The sequence below is a fragment of the Bubalus kerabau genome, chromosome 18 (genome assembly GCF_029407905.1).
Source record: "Bubalus kerabau isolate K-KA32 ecotype Philippines breed swamp buffalo chromosome 18, PCC_UOA_SB_1v2, whole genome shotgun sequence".
Lineage (NCBI taxonomy): Eukaryota > Metazoa > Chordata > Mammalia > Artiodactyla > Bovidae > Bubalus > Bubalus kerabau.
The window spans coordinates 51,259,649-51,278,688 of record NC_073641.1 but is presented as its reverse complement, the minus strand read 5'-3'; positions in this window follow the sequence as shown (position 1 = coordinate 51,278,688).

The window sequence follows — 19,040 nt, the reverse complement described above, 5'->3', positions numbered from 1 at the left end:
ATGTCAGAAAACCAACTGTGACTCAGAGTGTGCTTGGGGCAATGCAGTATCAATCAACCTGGACACTGAGATCACCCACATGAAAATACAGGGAATTAATCATAAATTCCTAATGGAGCCTCAAAGAGCAATTTGAAACAGCTACAGTGAGCCTCACTGTTTGACAGTCCTCTATCTACATTTTTACATGCTGATATCCCAAGATAAGGTACCCTGACTCCTCAGAGAAAGGACAACAAAAGACCCACATTTGTAATCCTACTATATCGTGTCTTCTGTATTTCTTCCTTTGGCTGATTTTAATCTGTATCCTTTCTGGAAGGACTGATGCTTTTGAACTATGGTGTTGGAGAAGACACTTGAGAGTCCCTTGGACTGTAAGGAGATCAAACCACTCAATCTTAAAGAAAATCAGCCCTGAATAGTCATTGGAAAGACTGCTGTTGCAACTGAAACTCAAACACTTTGGCCACCTGATGCAAAGAACTGACTCATTGGAAAAGCCCCTGATGCTGGGAAAGATTGAAGGCAGGAGGAGAAGGGGACAACAGAGGCTGAGAGGTTTGATGGCATCACTAACTTGATGGACATGAATTTGAGCAAGCTCCGGGAGCTGGTGATGGACAGGGAAGCCTGGCGTGCTGCAGTCCATGGGGTCACAGAGAGTCAGACATGACAGAGAAAGAACTGAATTGAACTGAATCTGTATCCTTTCGCTATTATCTACTTAAACTGTGAGAAAAAAAGCTTCCAGTAAGTTATTTGAGATATTCTAAAGAATTATCAACCCTGACAGTTTTTGAAAATTGAAATTTTTTGAAATTTTGCAACTTGCAGTTGGTGTAAGAAGTGAAGTCATTCTTCTGGAGGACTGTGTGCCCTCAGACTGCAGTTCAGTTAACTCTGAGCGCTGTCTTTGGATGACAAATTTGCTAAAATGGCCCCGAGTCACATAAATATGTGCTGTGGAAAAGGAGAGTGAGACAGTGGGAGATGACCAATCTGATTCCTAGATGGCTGTGAGATTTATAGAAATACAGCTGTGTTTAAAAAAAAAAAAAAAAAAGAAATACAGCTGTGTTGCATTCAGTTACTAAAGGTAAAAGTTACCAATTGGATTTAGAAATGATGAACCTAACTTCTGAGCAGTTTATTCCCTGGATGTATAAGGAAATGATATTAACAAGAAATAAGAAAAATATGTCATCTGCCTATTTTCAGTAATAACTATATTAAAGTAAGAAAGAGTGTTAGGGTGGATCCTGAATGTTGGGCCATGATTGGATCCCAGCAATTCAGAACATCAGCCTGTAGCATCAGAGCCACTACTAAAGGGAAAATTTGAGATAAATATCAGATAGTGAAGAAAATTAGAATGATGTTCAATAAAATGGGGAAAGATGACCTGGAGAATCAAGATTTTTGTCCCAGTAGGGTGTAAATATTTAAACAGTTATTAAGAAATGGGATAAATACAGTGAACATTAGATCAGATCAGATCAGATCAGTCGCTCAGTCCTGTCCATCTTTTTGCGACCCCATGAATCGCAGCACGCCAGGCCTCCCTGTCCATCACCAACTCCCGGAGTTCACTCAGACTCATGTCCATCGAGTCAGTGATGCCATCCAGCCATCTCATCCTCTGTCGTCCCCTTCTCCTCCTGCCCCTAATCCCTCCCAGCATCAGAGTCTTTTCCAATGAGTCAACTCTTCGCATGAGGTGGCCAAAGTTCTGGAGTTTCAGCTTTAGCATCATTCCTTCCAAAGAAATCCCAGGGCTAACCTCCTTTAGAATGGACTGGTTGGATCTCCTTGCAGTTCAAGGGACTCTCAAGAGTCTTTTCCAACACCACAGTTCAAAAGCATCAATTCCTCGGCGCTCAGCCTTCTTCACAGTCAAACTCTCACATCCATACATGACCACAGGAAAAACCATAGCCTTGACTAGACGGATCTTTGTTGGCAAAGTAATGTCTCTGCTTTTCAATATCCTATCTAGGTTGGTCATAACTTTCCTTCCAAGGAGTAAGCATCTTTTAATTTCATGGCTGCAGTCACCATCTGCAGTGATTTTACTTAGGGCCAAAACAAAATCTTAAATAGCACCCTCCGAAGTAGGTGGACTGATGGTGCCCAACACTGAAGAACACTAAATAAATCTGCTTAATAATCTCAATCTGGATAAATTTATAGAGCCATTAGGCAAAGATGGCAATTAGAAACCCAACCTCCAAATTCCTGGAACAGTGATCCTGAATGTAATCAAAACAAGTGCTGAGAAGTAGTCCTGAGTCCTTTGGCCCCATCGCCAGCTATGAATCCAAAGTCACATACACATGAGTGGGTAAAATGCTCAGGAAGGTGAAGAAATCCTGGGATTCCTTGAAATGGGATCCCATGCATGTGACCTAACAATGAGTTTACAGCAAGAGCTACAGTTAGGCTAGAAGGATAAAGGAATATAAAGGTTGATAAGAATGAAGGTAAAACTTTAGATGAAATCTGCTATGTTTGAATAGACTTTATCTGAAGCGGTTGTGTTTTCTTTTCCTGAAAATATAATGAGGATGGATATTGTGCCTGTCTGAGGAATGCTCCCCCTACCCAGTATTGTTAAACAGAAAGTATGTGAAGCCATCTTTCCCCCACTATTGATTGGACATACTACATGGGAACACAGAAGATGCTTGAAACCACATATGTTATTAATTTACTCTACAATAGCCAGAGTGGTGTACAGATTGGAGCTTATAGGAAAAGCCTGTGAGTGCCACCCAGCAACAATGCTGGGATTTGAACCAGAAAGTTTCCCTTTGGGAAGCAATTACTAGTTGCTGTTAAAAATAATGAGAATTGTTTCTGTGTGTGAGGACCATGAAATATTTCTGAAACTTACCATGCCTATGTTGTCTTGCAAGTGAAAGTGTTAGTTGGGTCCAACTCTTTGCAACCCTATGGATTGTAGACCACCAGGCTCCCCTGTCCATGGAATCCTCCAGGCAAGACTACTGGAGTAGGTTGTCATTCCCTTCTCCAGAGTGTCTTCCCAACCCAGGGATCAAACCCTGGTCTCCCTCATTGCAGGCAGATTCTCTACTGTCTGAGTCACCAGGGAAGCCCTATGTCTTGGGTGATTTCAGAGAAAGTTAGACAGACAATGCCTATAGTAAAATGGAAATGTTTTAGACAGAACATGATAGCAGGGGAATGCAAGGAGATACTCATGAGCAGGTAGCCAAATTTCCCTTATGGTTGACTCCATAATTTGGTCAGTCCAGCCCCTTGAGCAGTGCTCTCTAAACAGTTCTTTGTGAGCAATAGAAATCTTCTTGGTTTATGGATGTCAGTTCCAAGATGAATGTACACCGTCCTATTTGTCCCCTGTTATGAACTGTCACTAAGAGTGTAACAGCCTCCAGTAAATTCTGAATCCTCCTGGCAAATTTTGAACCTGTGAGTGATTCAAGGAACCTCCTGAATCTGCTGTTAGAGTCAGTCTCTTGGAGAACTGTATGACATCAGACTGTGTAGCTGGCCTGAATCTTCTAATACATATTTCAGATCTTTCAGAATCTTTATTTTAATTCTGCCACTGTTGTTGCTGTTGTTTTTCAGTCACTGAGTTGTGTCTGATTCTCATGGACTTCAGCATGCCAGGATTCCATTCTACACTTAATTTAATGCAATAAAACTCTACTGAACCTTTATAAACTTTCATCACTATAAATGGAGAATGATATTTCAAATTTATTAAGATGACAAGCATACCTTTCAGTGAATAATGGCACTGAATTTGAAGAATTGCCTTCACGCAATATATATTCCTATTCACATATCCATACATAGTCATAGATATATGATGCATTTTGTCAATTAGTTTTGTTATCATTATTCATTTTCATATAGATGCCTAGGAAAAACTATTAGTTCTGTGGCTAAAAATATACTTTTATCTTTTGAATATGTGTGGATTTCTTTCCTTTCTTTTCTTTTTTTCCTCATTGTTTGCTCATAAGATCCAAACAGAGCAGACAATCTTATCTCCTGCTGATTTTGATTCATTTGAAACAACTTGGGATTTCATAACTTTATTTTAGCAAGATATTTCCACTTATTATTTCCTTAGGCACTAGAACAACATTCACATTAAATAGATTTTGTTACTCTATATTATGAGAAAGCATTTTTTATTTATTGAGTTTGCATTCAGTAACAAAACAGTCTTGAATTTAAATTTTTGCTTCATGTCTTACTAAGTTTGAATTCTTAGCCATTTTTCAGTTTTTCTTACCTGAAGTTTTAAGATAATTGACTCAGTATCTTCCAAAACATACCATTGTTTCTATAATGATTATTATACTTAAGGGAAACCCCATTGCTCAAGTGCAATGTAGTTTGCAAAGTGCTTACTTCTGTGTGTTATACAGCAATCTGCAAATCCCTTGTTTCCAGTTCCCTGTGTCAAGCCTTGTTTCACAATAGTGCAGCATTACCGGTGCTCTGTGTCAATATGATGGGTTTAAATTTCAATCATTTCAACCTTTAGGGTTCTAGAATTTAGCCGAGTCTTCACTGTAGAGAAGTGTGGTAAGGGCATAGTTCTGGTACATGCACGTTGTTCCCTTTTGTTACACCTCAGGTGTTTTACTGTCTAACCAGCAAACACGCTCTAATAAAGACATGTGCTCCTTTTTATTTTTACTGGTTCTGGTTATAACCTCATTCTTTCATATAATCTTTTGCTGTGTGTTCCCCTGACCTGTTTTAACCCCCTTTCTTTCACGCCTGTTGCTTACCTCCTGTTTTACCACTAGATGGTACTCACATATTTTTGGTATCTTTCAAATACATAACTTTGTTGTTTGCTAAACAGAATGTAAATAATTTAGAAGTATGAATAACTCTAAATATCAAGTCTGAGCAAGTTAAAATTTTACATGCTTTTATTAAATGTAATTACAATTATATGCATTTCATAGAAAAATCAAATGCAAAATATATATATTTTTTTCTCCCTGATTCTTATAATGTACTTTTTCAAAATTTATTTAAGAATGTGGAAATAGAAGAATGACAATGATACTTACTTTACACTACATATATAAGCAGAATCTTTTTAAAAAATTCTTAATACTTTGTTTTTAGGTAGCCCATGTTCCCATAAATTTCATCTCAGTTTAGAGTACACACTTGGTCTTTCTGTTTATCTGGTACTTAATCCTCCCATGGACCTATTGACTTTTAATTAAAGAATAAACTTGATTAAAATTATCTTTTGGTTTTGTATCATTCAGTCACTATTCTAAATATTGTACATTTTTTAAGCATTTTGTCATTGCATCAATCAAATGAGAAGCAATAAGACTGTTTTGGTTCTCATTTCACATACTAGAAAACTAAGAATTAGAGAGGTTAAAGAATCCCCCCAAGCCACACAGCTATCAATTTATGGAGCTTAGAAACTGTTTCCTTTAAATCCCACAGTTTTAGTTATTATACTAATATAATAATAATAATATACAAATTATTATACTAAGATGGTAGTGGTGGTTTTATTATTATAAAACTTTGTATTCTTTGGAAACAATGAAAAATTATTTACTCATGCATTTGTTAAATAAAATTTTCTACTTTTGTAGTGTCTATGGAAATAATATCAATACATATAATCTCAATGTGGTCAAACTTGGATAGTAAGGATCAGTGGCAGATGAAGAGATTTTATTATAATGACAACTATATAAGAATTTAGTTCTCACCTCTATTTCTCTACTGTTCATTGATATTAATCTAGTGTTTCTATGTCGATTTGTTTTTGTGTTTTCATAGGGAAAATATATACGTACATTGTTTAAAGCAATATATACGAACCTTGTTTAAAGCAAGAACTATAACAAAACAAAACTTGGCTGTATCCATAACCTATGTCTAAGCATTAAATTGCTTAGAAATGTATATATAGGAAGTTATGTTCTGAGCAAATTAGATAAACATTTTTATATTGTATGACTTCAGTTTCCTCGTGAACACTAAAAGAAATTTTGCCTAACAATTTGATTTACTAAAACAAATCCCTTAATTCCAGTTCAGTAGCAGTTATTTTTACTGATAGAAGTTGGAAATTAAAAGCAGATGGATGGATAAGAAAGCTGTGGTACATATACACAATGGAGTATTACTCAGCCATTAAAAAGAATACATTTGAATCAGTTCTAATAAGGTGGATGAAACTGGAGCCTATTATACAGAGTGAAGTAAGCCAGAAAGAGAAACACCAATACAGTATACTAACGCATATATATGGAATTTAGAAAGATGGTAGCAATAACCCTGTGTACGAGACAGCAAAAGAGACACTGATGTATAGAACAGTCTTATGGACTCTTTGGGTGAGGGAGAGGGTGGGAAGATTTGGGAGAATGGCATTGAAACATGTAAAATATCATGTATGAAACGAGTTGCCAGTCCAGGTTCAAAGCACAATACTGGATGCTTGGGGCTGGTGCACTGGGATGACCCAGAGGGATGGAATGGGGAGGGAGGAGGGAGGAGGGTTCAGGATGGGGAACACATGCATACCTGTGGCGGATTCATTTTGATATTTGGCAAAACTAATACAATTATGTAAAGTTTAAAAAATAAATAAAAATAAAAAAAAAAGTCAATGGCATTTAGCTTAGAAGATTACCTCATTTATACATATATGTATATTTATATGTATATGTATGTAGGCAAAATGGTCCTGGAATAAAATGTCAACAAGAGAGAACTAAACTCATCAGTATATGGGGAGAAATATTAACTTCAGACCATTATTTAGAGAAGAGTAAGGAAAGAAGACAGAGGATAAGGAGGATGAGAAGGAAAAAAAAGAAAAAGGAGAGGTGAGCTCAAAGAGAAAAAAGCATATGAAGAACGACGTGTTCCCAGTGACAAACTGGGAAATTGAAAGCTTTGGATAGAGTAGTAGTGTAAGTCACTCAGTCGTATCTGACTCTCTGAGACCCTATGGACTGTAGCCCTCCAGGCTCCTCTGTCCATGGGATTCTCCAGGCAAGAATACTGGAGTGGGTTGCCATGCCCTTCTCAATAGTAAATATATGTTAACATACTTTTTAATGTCTGTCAGTATGACAGTTTGCTTTAAAACTTCCCAATTTCTACCTTCTCATTCCAAGGATACTCAAAGTCTACATCACACAAGCTTAGGTGACACCTTATAAGATAAGACAGATTCAATATTTGGACAACCAGGGAAGAAAAAGTACTGTAGGATTGAAGGTGAGTTCTAGAATGGAGATTGTAAACCCTGAGGAAGGGCTGTCAGAGCCAGAATTGCTTAGGGGTGAAGCAGACACCTCTTCCAAGAATCTCTAAAGACAAGGAAGGGATTTTAAACATGAATATAATGGAACAAAAGCCATTTGTTTAAGGAGTTGGCCATTTTCAAGCACACATTAAGCTAAATTTAGGGAGTATATATGGTAAATACATACATATATATATATATATATATGTATTGCAACTCCAATTCTGTAATTATACTATTGTATTTTTTGCAACTATGTTTCTATATGTCTGCTTCACTTTTTCAGATGACTAGCAAAATGTTATGAGAGCTGAAGAAATATATATAAGACAGTTGCAGCATACTCTGTAACAAGAATACATAAACACACAGTATAAGCTCTGTCAATGGAAGATTGAGTTTACAATCAATACCAATTACTGAGCAATTTAAATGAAATGCAGTGACTGAATAATTCTCAGAAAAAAGCAGAATGTCTATTGCTATACTATTTAAAAATTCATGGAATGCACACATGAATTTTTGCTTGTATGAATGTTCAACTAGTTATAGTTTGAATAGTGACTGTCTCTGAGGGAAAGTTCTGGAAAACTCTGGAGATAAAGTAAAAGGGTAAATTATTCTTCACAGTTTACTCATTTTAGTAATCTCATTTTTTTCTTTTTACCAAGTCTATACTACCTATTCAAATGAACAAAATAAAAATATGAGAAAATCTAACTATTTAAAACACAAGATTAAAGAGAACTCTGTAATCCATACAGCTTTTGCTTCTCCTGGACATTGTGTGTAACTTCTGATTACAGATGTGAGTGTGCATGGAAGAGAGGGAGACGATTTCTCATTCAGACAAGGAGTTTTGCTCTGTATATATTCCTGGTTGGACTCTGTCTTGTTTCTGCTCTGGATGTCACTCTTCATTCAAAGAGACTATCTTGTTAAATTTTTATGTATGACAGCATTAAAATAATCAGGAATGTTTCTAAGAAAGGAGAGGGCAAACAACAAAATATCAACAACAACAAAATACCCAAATAGAAGAGACATGATCTGTACATTTATCTTGCAATACAGATTTGTAAAATATTTATTCAGTCATTTGAGGATGGAGTCAAATACACTTAAACTGTAGAACTTTTGGAAATATCAACTTGCTCAGAAAACTAAGAATGTGGCTTGTGTTATGGATGGAACTGTGTACCCTCAAAATTCTTATATTGAGATCTAACCCCCAATTAACTATATTGGAGACAGGGCTTTTAGGAGGTAATTAAAAATAAATTGGGTCCTAAGGGTGGGACCCTGACCCAAGAAGATTGGTGGCCTTATAAGTAGAGGAAAGGAGAGAGATTTTTTTTTTTTCTTGCTCTCTGCCACATGAGGACATAAGGAGAAGGCAGCTATCTGCAAGCTAGAAAAAGAGCTCTTACCAGGAACAAAGTTGGCTTGTACTTCATCTTAACTTCAATTTCTCTAGGGCTTAAAGAAATAAATCCCTGTGGTTTAAGCCACTCATCCATGGTAAGCAAACTATTGAAGACTGAAATAAAAATTTTATATGTTACCAGCCCAAGAACTACAAAGAATTAAAAGAAAATCCAGGTACCAAAATGGTAAATGATTAGATATAATTAAATGTAAAATTAGCATAATATTTAAATGTACCTTTACAATTTAGATGCTTAACATATAAAATGTACTTACTAAAAACTGTCCGTATGTTATAAAGTAAAATAGATTGCCACCTTCAGGACCTTCTCAGACCAATCTCATATTCCCACTTTCATTTGATGATTGAGTACTGCTGTGTGTGGCCAAATTTGTGTCTGGATAAATCTGATAACCCTCATTTCACAATTGGGAGCTCATTTGCATGGTAACTTGGTGACCCATGATTAAGCATTCAGTGTCTGCTAAGACTTAGCAGCAGACAAAAAGCTGTTTCTCAAAAGTAGAGTAATTATCTGCAGAAGATGGCAGAACTTTTCTTCTAAACCCTGAGGGACTTCACTGTGAGTCATTTACAGGGACTGGTCAAAGGTTCCGGATAGCTCCCATTCAACCACTGTTGGATCTTGTAGTTCAAGCAACAGAACAACATATAGCAGCCTGGACCTCCTGCAGAGCATTCTCTTGTTTTGGTCCCCATTCAAAATTAACATTTCTTGGGTCACTTGGTACATGAGCTCACACAAAACACCCAAGTAAGGACTACGTTGTCTCTAAAATCCAAAGAAGACCATGAGCTGTTGTATCATTTTTTTAGTTGTAGGAGGGACTAGATGCAACAACTTATCCTTCAGTTTAGAGTGGATAGCTCAACATGCTCCAAACCACTGGTCCCCTAGAAATTTCACTTGAGGTAGAAAGCTCTAAAACTTTATTGGATTTATTTTGCACCATTTGACACACAAATGTCTCATCAATAGAGGTAGAGTAACTGCACCTTCTTGCTCACTATGACTAGTTAGAGTAATGACATCAATGTAATGGATCACTGTGATATCCTGTGGAAGGGGAAGATGATTAAGATCACAGTAAATTAAATTATTACATGGAGCTAGAAAGATGATATACAACAGAGGTAGGATAATGAGGTGTACACAGTCAGTTCAGTCACTCAGTCGTGTCTGACTGTTTGTGACCCCATGAATCGCAGCACATCAGGCCTCCCTGTCCAACACCAACTCCTGGAGTTCACTCAAACTCACATCCATCGAGTCAGTGATGCCATCCAGCCATCTCATCCTCTGTCGTCCCCTTCTCCTTCTGCCCCCAATCCCTCCCAGCATCAGAGTCTTTTCCAATAAGTCAACTCTTCACATGAGGTGGCCAAAGTATTGGAGTTTCAGCTTTAGCATGATTCCTCCAAAGAACACCCAGGGCGGATCTCCTTTAGAATGGACTGGTTGGATCTCCTTGCAGTCCAAGGGACTCTCAGGAGTCTTCTCCAACACCACAGTTCAAAAGCTTCAATTCTTTGGTGCTCAGCTTTCTCCACAGTCCAACTCTCATGTTCATACATGACTACTGGAAAAACCATAGCCTTGACTAGACGGACCTTTGTTGGTAAAGTAATGTCTCTGCTTTTCAATATGCTATCTAGGCTGGTCATAACTTTTCTTCCAAGGAGCAAGTATCTTTTAATTTCATGGCTGCAGTCACCATCTGCAGTGATTTTGGAGCCCCCAGAAATAAAGTCTGACACTGTTTCCACTGTTTCCCCATATATTTCCCATGAAGTGATGGGACCAGATGCCATGATCTTCGTTTTCTGAATGTTGAGCTTGAAGCCAACTTTTTCACTCTCTACTTCACTTTCATCAAGAGGCTTGTTAGTTCCTCTTCACTTTCTGCCATAAGGGTGGTGTCATCTGCATATTTGAGGTTATTGATATTTCTCCCAGTAATCTTGATTCCAGCTTGTGCTTCTTCCAGCCCAGTGTTTCTCATGATGTACTCTGCATAGCAGGGTGACAATATACAGCTTTGACGTACTCCTTTTCCTATTTGGAAACAGTCTGTTGTTCCATGTCCAGTTCTAACTGTTGCTTCCTGATCTGCATATAGGTTTCTCAAGAGGCAGGTCAGGTGGTCTGGTATTCCCATCTCTTTCAGAACTTTGCACAGTTTATTGTGGTCCACACAGTCAAAGGCTTTGGCATAGTCAATAAAGCAAAAATAGATGTTTTTATAGAACTCCTTTGCTTTTTCCATGATCCAGAGGATGTTGGCAGTTTGATCTCTGGTTCCTCTGCTTTTTCTAAAACCAGCTTGAACATCTGGAAGTTCATGGCTAATGTGTTGCAGAAGCCTGGCTTGGGGAATTTTGAGCATTATTTTACTAGCCTGTGAGATGAGTGCAATTGTGTGGTAGTTAGGTGTACTACTGGCCTACCAACTAAAAGCAAATTATTCCTGCTGATCTTTATCAGCAGGGATGTTTAAAAAGAAAAAAATTTGCCAACTCAGTAGTTGCATACTTGTTACCTGGGAATGTGTTAATATGCTCAAGCAATGAAACCATATCTGGTGAAGTTCCTGCAATTTGGAGTCACCACTTGGTTATGCTTGTGATAGTCTACTGTCATTCTTCAAGATCTATGTGTTCTCTGTGCAGACCTAAAAAGGTAAATTGGATGGGGATGTGGTAGGAATCACCTGTAGAGAAGAACAATTACAGAGAAATTCATCTCTTCTGATAACATTGGATGAGTTTTCTTCTGGACTGTCCCAGTCAGGGTAAGATGGTCTTAAGTGATAAATCCACTCTAACATCCCAGTCTCTTTAACTCTTTGAATCTCTTGCTCTATAATAAGCCAAGTCATGTCCAGCTTTTCAAGTTCATTTTATGTGGGCCAGCTTTTTCCCATGTTTCAGCCAACCAAGCAAGCAATCTGATAGAGTCCTTTAAAATTCTTTAAGTTGCAGTAGTAAATGCATAAATTTCTATATAAAGGGCCCACATCAATAAATTTGGTCTAATCCAACTATGTGCTCCTTCCATCATTAAGTCACATCCTTAATGTGGATTCCCACATATATTCTTTTGATTTCTATCTATATAAATCGGAAAAATTAAGTAGTTTTTCTAGGGTAGCACACTTTCTCCCTGGTGGCTCAGACAGTGAAAAGTCTGCTTGCAATGCAGGAGACTTGGGTTCAATTCTGGGGTAAGGAAGATCCCCTGGAGAAAGGAATAGCTTCCCACTCCAGTATTCTTGCCTGGTGAGTTCCATGGACAGATGACCCTAGCAGGCTACAGTCTATAAGGTTGCAAAGAGTCAGACATGAGTGAGCAACTAACACACACAACCACTTTCTCCTGAGTCAAATTTCATACCTCACTTTTAGGAGCCTACAGAGACTTGAGTCTAGTGATACATCTGGAAGCAAAGAGGGATTGGAAATTAGTCAACAGTATTGTGTAAGGCAACTTCCTCAGGAGAGGACATTACATTTTCTTCAGGCAATAAGAAGCTGCTCATATTGACAAATAGGACATCAGAATTTAGAGATTGAATGTCTCCAGTTTCCTCGTTCCAACTTTCAGTATACCACACCTTCCCAATCACTATTCTCACTTTAGCACTAGACTCCCTGTGACCCTGGCCATTCAATTTGCATTGTAATTGACAGGATGAGATTGTGGGTTTGGTTTTAACAATCTCAGCCATGTGATTATAGGAGATACAGGTCTCTTTCAAGGCAGATGTAGAAGCTTCCAGGTCATTTTTGTATCTATTACCTGGAAATTCAAATCCCTGAACTCATCCTTTTCTTTGTCCACTTTCTTTAGAAACATTAGGAGCAACAGCTAATCTTATTTTACTCATTTATTTGACAAAAAATATTTGAATGCATCATATAAATGGTCAATCAAATCTTTGCCTCATAAATGCTTTATTATAAGTATCCAATGATTGCATTTTGCATATCTCTATTGTTATATCACACGATGAACTATCAGTGTTCACTTTGCTCCTGGAAATTGAGATTTCAGTATCTATAAATCTAATCAGAGTAGAGACCTAATTCTAGAAACCCTAAAGCCAATTCAGAAAACTCATTCTTAAGATTCTATTCCTCACTACTGGTACCAAAACCTGTACAAGTCAGGGTTTCCCAAAGAAACAGAACCAATAGGGTGTGTGTGTGTGTGTGTGTGTGTGTGTGTGTGTTTAGAGAGAGATACAGAGAGAGATAGAGAAAGAATAACAAGAAATGTTTATTTTAATAAATCATATCACATGATTATAGAAGCTTCCAAGTCTACTCCTGCCAGGTAGTCCAGTGGGTTGGAAAATATTTGATGCTGCAGTTCAAGTCCAAAGGCAGTCAGACTTGAGAGCAAAAAAAAGTGGATGCTGCAATTCAAGTCTGAACAGTTCAAGTCTAAATGTCATTTCCTGACAGAATTTCTTCTCACTTGGGAGAACTCAGACTTTTGTTCTATTCAGACCTTCAACTGATTAGATGAGACCTACCTACACTATGAGCACATTCTGCCTTATTTGGAGTCCATTGATTTTAATGTTAACTTCATCAAAAAGCACCCTCACAGGAACATCAAAGGTAATGTTTGAACAAATATTTGGGCACCATGACTCAGACAAGGTGACACATAAAATTAAACATGATACACTACACTAACATGAAGCATAAAATTGTGTATTTCTCATTAAATACCAAATGCATTTTTATTTCAATAGGTTTTACTACCCCTAGAAATTTCAGGGGAAAAAATTAATTAGTGTTTAAATTATTTTTTCATTCTTCCTATCCTTACTCTATAGAGTAATATATAGTTTATATTTCCTCTGTATATAAGTGCTTTTAGCACATGTATTAATTTTTCCTATGGTAATGAAAAATGCCCAATTTCAGTGGCTTACAGAAACAAAATTTTATTTCCTCCTGTGGTGTCTGCATCTTTGTAGGGCTCAGTTGGACTCCACAAGTTCTTTCATTTTAGAACTCAGGCTGAAGAAACATCTGATCTCTGAACATAATACTGTTATCAAAGAGAGCTCAAGGGGGGCAAGCATAAGGTGATGTATTTGGACTGCATACAATGCTCTTCTTAATAGTTTCTGTTGTTGAAGGCTGTTTTTATGCACAATATCAGAATTGATGAGGAGGGAATGTCCATTGTTTTTAATCTACTGGAACACATCAGAGTCACATAACAAGGGACAAGGGCATATAATACTATTATCAATATATAACAAGACTTGTGAATAATAATCCAATCTATGACAATGTCATTAAAGAAATATATTACACTCAGATCAATAACATCATAATAACTAGGAAGCAAGTCTTTTCCAATTCATCCTATTTTTTTTGTTGAAAAAAAGTTTTTCACATTAATATATGGTGGAAGCATGAACATTATGAATAGCATGGCTAACTTTTAATACACGCTAAAATAATTTTGTCAGATTATAAAATCTGAATCAAAAGCACACAATAAAATTATTGTCATATTATCAGTTTCTACTGCATTTACATTGTTCTGGGCTCTCTTACATGCTTAATTTGCATGTTCTTATTAATTGGTCTAAGTGATTGCTTTTATTATCTCCATTTTAAAGAAGAGAAACAGGAAACCGTAGTCTACCCAAGTACATATGAGTAGATAGGAAATAGCACAATCAGGATTCAACTTCAATCATGTAAGAGCCATAGTGTAAAACAGTTACTTGTGTATTATAGCACCGGAAATTGTAAATCCTATTTTTTTTGTGTTTAAAATAATAAAGGTCATTTTATGTTTTCTTATTAAGAAAGCCTAATAAAACCATGTAAGATATGTATTGAAGTCCAGATGATTTCTTCTAAAAAGAGTATGAAAATATAGATGCATATGTTCTCACGATAAATTTTTCTAAAAATCTTTGCAAGCATTAACAAACTTAATTTAGAAGTCTGTGTTTCACATTAGGATAATATTGAAGTGATGGATTTTACATTCACATATTTAAAAAGGGCTTCCCTGGTGGTCTATGGTAAAAAAATCCACCTGCCAAACAGGGCAGATCACTGGGTTGGAAGATCCCCAGGGTTGGAAGATCCCCTGATGTAAGAAATGGCAACCCACTCCAGTATTCTTGCCTGGGAAATTCCATGGACAGGGGAGTATGGTGGGCTAATGCTCATGGGAGAGAGAGAGAGAGAGAGGGAGAGAGAGAGAGAGAGAGCTAATGCTCATGGTGGGGAGAGAGAGAGAGAGAGTTAATGCTCATGGGAGAGAGAGAGAGAGGGAGTGAGAGAGAGAGGGAGGGAGAGAGAGAGAGATGGGGGGAGGGGGTGGAGAGAGAGAGACAGAGAGAGAGAGAGTGAGCAGGCTTCCCTGGTGTCTCAGATGGTAAGGCATCTGCCTGCAATGCGGGAGACCTGGGGTTGATTCCTGGGTCGGAAGATCCCCTGGAGAAGGAAATGGCAATCCACTCCAGCATTCTTGCCTGGAAAGTACCATGGACGGAGGAGCCTGGTAGGCTACAGTCCATGGGGTCTCAAAGAGTCGGACACGACTGAGCGACTTCACTTTCACTTTTCATAGAGAGAGAGGGAGAGAGAGACAAAGACATCAATTGTATATGTTTTCAGTAAAATGACCTTTAAAAAAGTGAAATTTTAGCATGTGTTTTAAGAGACACTGTTTTTAAAGCATTAGTTGTTAAAAAAAAGCTAACAGCAGTATATTTAATTCAGTTCAGTTCAGTCGCAAAATCGTGTCTGACTCTGTGACCCGATGGACTGCAGCATATCAGGCTTTCATGTCCATCACCAATTTCTAGAGCCTACTCAAACTCATGCCCATCGTGTCGGTGATGCCATCCAACCATCTCATCCTCTGTCATTCCCTTCTCCTCCCACCTTCAATCTTTCCCAGCATCAGGGTCTTTTCCAGTGAGTTGGTTCTTCCCATCAGGTGGCCAAAGTATTAGAGTTTCAGCATCAGTCCTTCCAATGAATATTCAGGACTGATTTCCTTTAGGATGGACTGGTTGGCTCTCCTTGTAGTCCAAGGGACTCTCAAGAGTCTTCTCCAACATTATAGTTCAAAAGCATCAATTCTTCAGCACTCAGCTTTCTTTATAGTCCAATTCTCACATCTATACATGACTCCTGGATAAACCATGTCTCTGCTTTTGAATATGCTGTCTAGGTTCGTCATAACTTTCCTTCCAAGGAGTAAGCATCTTTTAATTTCATGTCTGCAGTCACCATTGGAAGTGATTTTGGAGCCAAAAAAAATAAAGTCTGCCACTTTTGCCACTGTTTCCCCATTTATTTCCCATGAAGTGATGGGACTGGATGCCATGATCTTCGTTTTCTAAATGTTGAGTTTTAAGCCAACTTTTTCACTCTCCTATTTCACTTTCATCAAGTGGTTCTTTAGTTCTTCTTCACTTTCTGCCATAAGGGTGGTGTCATCTGTGTATCTGAGGTTATTGATATTTCTCCTAGCAATCTCGATTTCAGCTTGTGCTTCATTCAGCCCAGCATTTCACATGATGTACTCTTTGTGTAAGTTAAATAATCAGGGTGACAATATACAGCCTTGACATGCTCCTTTCCCAATTTGGAACCAGTCTGTTGTTCCATGTCCAGTACTAACTTTTGCTTCTTGACCTGCATACGGATTTCTCAGGAGGCAGGTCAGGTGATCTGGTATTCCCATCTCTTTAAGACATATTTAATTATAGAAATCCAAATCAGAACCTTATGTGACAATACATCTTATACCCATCTATGTCTGCTAAATTTTATACAGAATATGCAACTTGAGTTATGTATTGCCTACAATGGGAATATAATGACCTAAGTAATTTTCAGTTATACTGAAGAAGTACTAAAGGCCTTGGGATGTTTAAAAATATTCATGTATATAAATATATCTAAACTAATTGACACTTTATACTGTTCTATTGAAATAATTACAAGAAACCTTTCTTTTGATATGCCTAGCATTATCTGTTGACACACATGGATCCTCATATCAAATAAACAGCTCTATTTGCAACAGTTTCTCAGTTCTCTTTTAGGTAGCACTTAAGAAAAGAAAATGATAAAAGCATATAAAGTAATAGTAAGCATACGCTTAGATATTAGAAGTGACTTACACATGTCTCAAATTGGTAGTGGGGGTGAGCATAGAAAATTGGAATGTTGAATAAGCAGATTATGTGTAATAGTATCTATGTATAATACAAAGGATATTTTTTGCTTATTCCTAAACATTTCTAAAAATATTTTTGATAACAGGGCTCACTTTTATGTCTATATACACATATTATAATTCCTATCATACAATTTAAATGGGTTTAAGAAATGTGAGTGAATAGCTCCACAAAACACTGATCATGTATGCATCTCCTCAAAATGATGCAGCAGGGTAGCATTGCTATAAAGGAAACAGTGGATTTATTTGATAAGCAGCAAACCATTTCATACAAAGTTAATATTTGAGGGAAAACATGCATTAGCTTTTATTACTGCATCAAGTTCAATAAGTGTCTGTCAAAAGAACACAACTGAAAATTGTAAAGCATGCAGCATTTTCATATAGTACAGAAGCCAGTTTCCTGTCCAACTACTCACCAGGACTCAGCATTACTTGTCAAGACTCGATGACTCCTTCAAGTTTAAGTCCTCAGTGACTTTGCTAGCAGTGAAGCAGGAGATGAAAGAATCTAAGACCAGTCAGAAATTTGAAAAACCACAACACTATGCCTTTGATACTTGCAATTCTGCATACACCCTGGCATTTGATGTTGATAATATTCATACAATGATGCTATATATTATTACATTATTCTTGTCTGGAGATTCCCATGGACAAAGGATCTTGTTGGGGTACATTCCATAGGGTCACAAAGAATCAGATATAATTAAAGTTGCTTAGCACACATGCATGCATGCATACTGTACATTTAATGACATTTAATGTGTTATATATACATATATCTAAAAGTGAAGTGAAAGTGTTAGTCACTCAGTTGTGTCTCACTCTTTGTGATTCCATAGATTGCAGCCCACAGGTTCTTCTGTCCATGGAATTCTCCAGGCAAGACTACTGGAGTGGGTAGCAATGTCCTTTTCCAGGGGATCTCCCCACCTCAGGGATTGAACCCGTATCTCCTACATTGCAAGCAGATTCTTTACCATCTGAGCCATAATACATACATGCATACATACATATATCATACATGCATCATATATACATACATGGAAATAATAGATATATGATATCTTCAACACATTTTTAAGTGTGCACAATTCAGTACTACCAACTATAAGTACAATGCTTTTCATGCTTTTCAGCATATTTCTATAACTTATTTAACTAGTGTTGTCAGACCCTTTCCAGATTCTTGGGCAGCATTACCACAGAAATGAATATCACACCCTCAAGATTCTTAGGAAAGCAAAACTTATTTTGAAAGGATAGCTTTTGCACAAGAAGAAGACAGAAAATATTGCCAACTCCCCTAGCACTTCTAAGGAAGATGTTTTCAAGGCACTGTGAGGGTGCCTGGTCAGTATGTGTTCAATTCTTAGACTGAGTGGTATCGGATGAAGTTTTGAGCATCATCAATCTTATGGTTTCAACTGTTCTGGGATCTACATGCTTGCCATCAGCATTTTTCATCTGGGCGGGTGTGTGGGGGTGTCTGCTTCCTGCAAAAGCAACTTAGGAACGTGTGTTGGGCCTGTATCTATATCTTTCAGGGAACTGGGAGTTTGGTGATTCTACAAGGTGACAAATTTATAGTCCTTCTCTTGTTTTTTGGAAATTACGTACATAAATTGATGGAACAGAGATAGAGCTAATCTTTTACTCCAGTGGGTCTTTGGTTATCATCTGTGAAACCCAAGCCTTTAGCACTTTGTTTTACTGGATGTGTCAAGTCTCCTGGCTCAAGGCTGTTCCCTCAGTCCTTTTCCAAAATGGCTGTACTTTTGTCTTGTTTGTAGAACTGAAACTATTACTGAACCCAAACTCTTACTGTTCAGAGAATAACAGGCCAATAAATCAAGAGATGTGTTGTCAGGGCAAGCAATAATAACTATTCAGAAAGCTAGCAGACCAAAATGATAATGGACTAGTGTCCCAAAGAACTATCTTACCTGAATTCAGAGTTCATTTGTCTGAAAGGGGAAGGAGGTGGCTGCCTGTTGGAAACATCTTGGTGTCAGAATCATTTGTTCATTTAGCTG